Source organism: Orycteropus afer, unplaced genomic scaffold (genome assembly GCF_000298275.1).
Source record: "Orycteropus afer afer isolate SDZICR_OR568_19922 unplaced genomic scaffold, OryAfe1.0 scaffold00936, whole genome shotgun sequence".
NCBI lineage: Eukaryota > Metazoa > Chordata > Mammalia > Tubulidentata > Orycteropodidae > Orycteropus > Orycteropus afer.
In genome coordinates, this window is record NW_006922523.1 from 350,972 (window position 1) to 358,295 (window position 7,324).

Consider the following 7,324-nt stretch of genomic DNA (forward strand, 5'->3'; position numbering starts at 1 on the left):
CCACTTCCATAGTGATACTGCCTCAGAAACCCAAGGAGGGGTCGCTATGAGTCGGGGACGACTCGACGGCACATAACAACAACAACACAACAAACATCTTTATGGTATGCTCTGCTTTAAGCCAAGATCCATCTGACATTAGCAATAATATCCTTCATTCTGTGTTCCCTGCTGAATCTGGATTGAATTTTTGGCAGTTCCCGGATGATATATTGCTGCACCAATTTTAGAATTTATTTCAGCAAAATTTTATTTGCATGAGATATTAATGATATTGAACAATAATTTCCACATTCTATTGGATCACTTTTCTGAGGAATGGGGACATATGTAGATCTTTTCCAGTGGGTTAGCCAGATGGCTGTCTTCCAAACTTCTTGGCATAGACAAGTGAGTTTTTCAGGATTGAATTCAGTGGTTGAAACATCTCAGTGGTATTTTGTCAATTTCCAGAGCTTTGTTTATTGCCAATGTCTTCAGTGCAGCTTAGACTTCTCCCTTCAGTACCATCAGTTCTTGATCATATGCTACCTTCTGAAATGGTTGAATATCAATCACTTCTTTTTGGTAAAGTGACTCTGGTATTCTTTCCATCTTCTTTTGATGCTTCCTGCATCATTTGATATTGTGCCCAAGTTGTTGTCAAGTGATGTTGAATTGGCTCTGACTCATAACAACCCTATGTACAGCACAACAAAACACTGCCTGGTCCTGCGCTATCCTCACAATCCTTGCTATGTTTGAGTCCATCATTGCAGCCATTGTGTCAATCCATCTTGTTGAGGGTCTTCTTCTTTACTGACCTCCTACTTTACTAAGTATGATATCCTTCTCCAGGGACTGGTCCCTTCTAACAAAGTGAGTAAAGTAAGTGAGATGAAGTATGGCCATTCTCTCTTCCACCTCCTTCAGGACAGATTCGTTCATTCTTTTCGCAGTCTATGGTATTTTCAGTATTCTTCACCAACACCACAATTCAATGGCATCAACTCTCCTTAGGTCTTCCTTTCACATGCTTATGAGGTGATTGAAAATACCATGGCTTGGATCAAGTACACCTTACTCTTCAAAGAGACATCTTTGTTCTTTAATACTTTAAAGAGGTCTTTTGAAGCAGAATTGCCCAGTGCAATATGACGTCTAATTTCCTGACTGCTGATTCCATGGCTACTGCCTGTGGATCCAAGTAAAATGAAATCCCTGAGGACTTCAATCTTTACTCTGTTTATCTTGATGTCGCTTATTGGTCCAGTTGTAAGGATTTCCATTTTCTGCATGTTGAGATGAGATATAATTCATACTGAAGACTGATCTTCATCATTAAGTACTTCAAGTTATCTTCACTTCCAGCAAGGAAAGTTGTGTGATCTACATATCACAAATTTTTAATGAACCTTCCTCCAATCCTGATGCCACGCTCTTCATTAGAAGAACTTCATAGAAGTTTTCAGCATTGCAACTGAAGGCTTGAATATTTTTCTTCAGTTCTTTCAGCTTCAGACACACTGAACTTGTTCTTCCTTTTTCATTTTCTAACTCCAGATCTTTGCACATTTCATCATAATGCTTTATTTTGTCTTCTTGAGCTGCCCTTTGAAATTTTCTGTTCAGTTCTTTTGGGTCATCATTCTTCCTTTCTCTTTAGATACTCACCATTCAGTCTCCACTGGCATCTAATTTGGCCTTTTCTGTCTTTCAAATGACCATGTGCTTTCTTTCTTTTATTTTAAAAAATATTTATTGATTGCATGATTCTTTACAGATTTGATGTCTAGAGCCACATTTATTTGAAAATACTTCAGACCAGAAATATGTATTTTCGCTGATGGCAGTTATTACACTGAGTTTTTTTTAAGAAAACATTTATCAAATACACATTACTGGAAAAAACCTAAGTCCTTGTGGAAGCGGAAGATAGTGAGGAAGAAAGAAGGAAGGAGAGATGGAGGGGACCATTTGGCATCATCAGAATTTCTAATAGTGCTGCCATATGATTTTGTGACATATTGTTGGGAGCTCTGGTGGTGTCGTGCCTAAGGCATTGGACTGCTAACCAGAAGGCTGGCAGTTCAAACTCACCAGCCAGTTCTAGAAAGGAAGATTGGGCAATCTACTTCCGTAGAGATACTGCCTCAGAAACCCAAGGAAGGGTCGCTATGAGTTGGATCCCACTCAACAGCAGTGAGTTTGTTTTTTTTGGTTCTTGTCTTTATTGAATGGAGTTGGGTCACAATCCTAGTTTCATAAGTCTTAGAAATCAACAAGAAAACAGTTCTTTAATAAACTGATCCCATAACTAGATGAAGTATTAAATATTTCAGGTATAAGCTCAACTCTCCACATCTGCACAACTCTTTAAACCTCTTTCCCAGTTCCTCCTTTCTCACAGCTCCCAAGAAGGTGTTGTGTGATGCTAGATGTTGGTAGTTGCTGTCAAGTGATCTCCATCTCATGGTGATCCTATGTATAACAGAAGAGAATGTTGCCCAGTCTTGCACTATCTTTGTGATTGCTAGCATGTTTGACTTCATTGTTATGGCTTTTATGCCATTATATTACATTGAGGGTTTCCCTTGTTTCTGATGACCATCCATGTACTAACCATGATATCCTTATCTAATGATTGGTCTTTCCTGATGACATGCCAAAAGTAAGTGAGCAAAATTCTACCCACCCTTGTTTTTAAAGAGAACTCTAGTTGTATTTCTTCTAAGACTGATTTGATCATTTTTCTGGTGGCTCACAGTGTGTTCAATATGCTTCATCAATACCACAATATGAACACAGTGATTCAAGATACATAGGTTTTTTGCATCTCTTTAGTTCAATATGCATCAGGAACAATAGAAAACTGACAAATAATGGAACTGATGTACCGAGAACCACAAACAACATGAAACTAAGCAGAAAACATTTCACTTCACAGATGGGACAGGTTCCCATTCCTTGCTAAGTCTGGGAGTCCAAGAGTGGAGAAGGAGAGACACAAAATGTTACTTCTTGTGTGAAGAAAGTAGTCTTGCCCTCAATTTGTCATCAGGATTACAATTTATCTGTGTCAGAATTAATGAAATGGCAATGGGTTTGGTTTATTTTTTTGAAAATGGTCTTTAAAAAAAATCTTTCAGCTTTTCACAAAACAGCTTTTTTGGGAGTTGTAAAAGACTTCAGTCATCTCAAAGGAGAGAGGTTTAGAAGTATTTCATTGTTGCAACAGTCTAAGTCCATGCATCTCATTTCTTCATCAAGACACCATTTGCTGCTGTTTCCTGGCAGGGAATATTGCTGGTGAGGGTAAGAGGTGTAGGTGAGGAGAAAAGGGTCTTCCTGAGGTGAATAGTATGAGGTGGAAGGGAAGTAGTTGTTGAAATCTACATGTATTTTGTCTTCACAAAGATCACCCCCTGGATTTGGCCATATTGTGTGACAGCTAGTTTTGGCTACAGGTGGTTCCATAGGAATCTGCTGGAAACAGGGTTCTGAAGAGTTCAGAGAAGGGGAGAAGTCATAAAGCCAGCTGGCCAGAGGAAAAAGGTAACTGGGTCAACATTTATCATTAAGAGGATTTCTCCCCAAAGCCATATTTTTATTCCAGGCTTGCAGATCATCATAACCTAGGTGGATTACAGCGACAGAAGGCTTAAGCAGGTCTGCACTATTATTGTATGATTTGCATTTTTCATAGAGGTTAGTGGGGTCTAAGCTGAAAGGAGGATCAGCCAGATCAATGGTCTCTCCAAAAGCATATCTTTTAGAGAGCAAACATTCAGTGACCTCTGCTGGGGAGCATTAGAAATTAAGGGTCCACTACAACTGTGAGGCAATTGGAAACCTTCTTGGAAAGATCACGTTAAAGGTAAACTTTCCTGGCTTTATGTTTCACCTGGAAGAGACTTTGTGCTTCAGTGAGGCAGAAGTACTTTCTTCATTGCTTTTCTTGCCTCTGCTTCTACTTTGGTTTCTGGTTTTGGATGATTATGTTATACTTTTGACTGGAAAAAAAGATGAAGGGTCCATTGTGCCTCCAGAAGTTGGTGACTAGAAAACTCGCATGACCCCAGCAAGGAATTAGCTTCAGAGGGCTGTGCCTGTTGGGACAGCACTTCCTCTGCTGCTTCTGCCAAGCTTTTTGTCACAGATGGCAAGGCACAGGTAGATCATATGACCTTCCTCAGCAGAGCAGTTGGAGCTACACACCACTATACCCAGGCAGGACTTCTTGAGGATGCAAGAGTTGTGGTGGTTGTTGTTGCACATGGTCTAGCTGCTCAGATGCTTCTGTGCCCTCCACAAACAGTCTGAGCTGTACATGTGTTTTGCACAGGAATCTGGCCATTCCTGGAACCAGTCAGGTTTTCATCCACATTCTGTGGCAGTTTCATATCATTAATCCCAGTTTAATATCTCCTTGTCCTCAGAATCAACATCATCAGGTTCCATGATAAGGTCAGGTCACCTACTGGATTTCATTTATTCAGCTGCTCTCAGAATTGTTTGGGAATTTTGTTCTTGAAGGCTTTAATATTGTCAAGATGAGCCCGCTATGCAGCTTAGACAGGCAGCCTGTTTTCTGATGCTGATTCACCAGCAGCCTTGGACTTGGCGGATCACTCTGTCTCACAGCACTTTCTCACTCAGCTTCACTAGAGACTATGCCCTCTTGATTTTCCTCTGACTACTGGGTGCTTCCTTGCAGTCTCTTTTCCCAGTTCCTCCTTTTCTGATCACTAGAGTGTTTTTCCTTTTGCGTTCCTGCTCTCTCCCTTCCAGGTGCCTTCATTCTTAGGCTTTAAAGCCCATAGCTCATGCTGTTAATTTTCAAACATATACCTGCAGCTAAAATTTCTCCTGCAGTTCATGCTTGATTTTTCTACTTGGCATTGCCACACGAGCATCTAGTAAACCAAAAGCTAAATCAGTGGAGTCAAATCTTACCATGTGTTTTCTTCATGTACCATGCCCTTGACGTCATCCCACAATCAGTCTGGCCCTTGTTACTATTGTTTCAGTGCATCATATCTATTTTTCAGGAAGTCTCTGAATTTGAGTATGATATATTCAAGGTCCCATTTGGCTCTCATAGGCTTTTCTTAATTTTCTTCAGCTTCAACTTTAACTTGCATATGAACAATTGAGGTCTACTCCACAGTCAGCGACTGGCCTTGGTCTGACTGATGATCCTAAGCCTTTCTACCCTTTCTTGCCACGGATGTAGTCTATTTGATCCCTTTTATTCCATTTGGCAAGGCCCAAGTGTATAATAGTCATTTAGATTGCTGAAAATGATATTTACAATGAGTAAGTCATCAGTCTTGTAAAATTCTATCATGGGATTTTCAGAGGTGTTTCTGTCACCAAGACCATATTCTCCAACTAACAGTACTTATTTTTTTTTCCCAACATTCCCATTCCAGTCAGTAGTAATTATCAATGCATCTTGATTGCATGTTGGATCAATTTCAGACTGCTGAAATTGGTAAAAATTTTCAATTTCTTCTTCTTCGATTTTAGTTATTGGTAGGTAAATTTGAATAATAATGATACTAACTGGTCTTCCTTGTAGACATATGGATATTATCTTATCGCCAACAGCATTATATTTCAGGATAAATCTTAAAATGTTCTTTTTGATGATGAAAGTGATCTCATTCCTCTTTAATTTTTCATTCCTGGTGTAATAGACCATCCATATGATTGTCTGATTCAAAACAGCCAATACCAGTCTGTTTCAGCTCACTAATGCCTAGAACATCCACCTTTTTTATGCATTTCATTTCATTTCTGAAAATTCCCAATTTTCCAAATTCACATTTGTATACTCTGCCTTCTGATTACTAATGGATGTTTGCATTTCTTCCCATTCTGAGTCCTGCCACATTAGCAAATGAAGGCCCCAAAAGCTTTACTCTAGCCACATCATTAAGTTCAACTCTACTTTGAGGAGTCAGCTATTCTATTGTTGTATTGGAATGTCTTTCAACATGAAGGGCTCTTTTTTCAGCACTACATCAATGTTTCATTGGTATTCATAAGATTATCAGTGGTCAATTTTTTTTTTTTTTTTCAGAAGTAGACTGTCCTTCTTCCTAGTCTGTCTTAGTCTAGAAGCTTCACTGAAACCTGTCCACCATGAGTAACCCTGCTGGTACCATAGCTTCCATCAACACAATAGCATGCTAGCCACACACTATCACAAACTGAAACATGAGTGGTGACTTTTACATTCTAGTGAGTTTAAAAACTATGTAAAGCTTATAGTGAGAAAGTTAGCATATTCACAAAACTGTGCATAAATTTTCCTTTTAATTTACATTTCACATCTGTGAACTTACATATATACTGAATATACATATACAAAAATATAAAAGTGCACCAGGCTAGTTATTCCATAACTATTTCTAACTACAAAGTATTAGCTACTGTTTAAATTTATAAACATAGGAGATTTGTTGAATAAACCATGGTACTTATGCACAATGTTGTACTATATAGTTATACAATTGAAGAGATTCTTTGTTAACAGATACAGAGTAATTTTGGGGAGATATTATTAAAGTGTAATCATTAATATAAAAAAGAGCAAAGTGCAAAGAAGTATATATAATTTACTTTTTTTTTTTTTTTTAAAGATAGATGGTTAATCCTTTGCTATTAACCAAAAGGTCAGTGGTTTGAAACCACCAGTTGCTCCATGGCAGAAAGATGATTTACAGACTGCTTCTGTAAAGATTTATAGCTTTAGAAACCCTATGGGGCAATTCTACTCTGTCCTATAAGGTCACCATGTGTTAAAATCAACTAGATGGCAGTGGATTTGGTTTCATTTTATGTCTGATAATCTGTCTAAAAATGAACACAGGAAACATAAACCAGAGAACAATGAAATTGTTTTCTTACAAGGGGCCAAAGGAAATGGGTGGACAGAATGACAAATTTTGGAATACAGGCAGTCCACAGATTATAAATAAGATTCATTCCTGTATCTTTAAGAATTTGTAGATAAGTAGGAACAGGTGCATAATACTTTTGTTTAACCTTATTTTAGCGCAAGAAACAATCTTTGGTGGTGCAGAATTTCAAGTACTCAGCTGCTAACAAAAGTTTGGCAGTTTGAACCTACCAGCCATTCTCCTCAAGAAAGATGAGGCAGTCTGCTTCCCTGAAAGTGTACAGCCTTGGAAAACCTATGGGGCAGTTCTAGTCTTCCTGTAGGATAGCTATGAGTCAGAATCAACTTGATGGCAGTGCATTTGGTTTGGTTTGTTGTTGTTGTTGTCAAGTGCTGTCGAGTCGTTTCTGACTCATAGCGACCCCATGCACAGCA

At 38.6% G+C, this 7,324-nt stretch overlaps 1 pseudogene; it reads right to left on the reverse strand.

The window, feature by feature from the left end:
• Window positions 1–3,171: 3,171 nt before the first annotated feature.
• LOC103212364 lies at window positions 3,172–4,440 on the reverse strand (annotated as a pseudogene).
• Window positions 4,441–7,324: the final 2,884 nt, after the last annotated feature.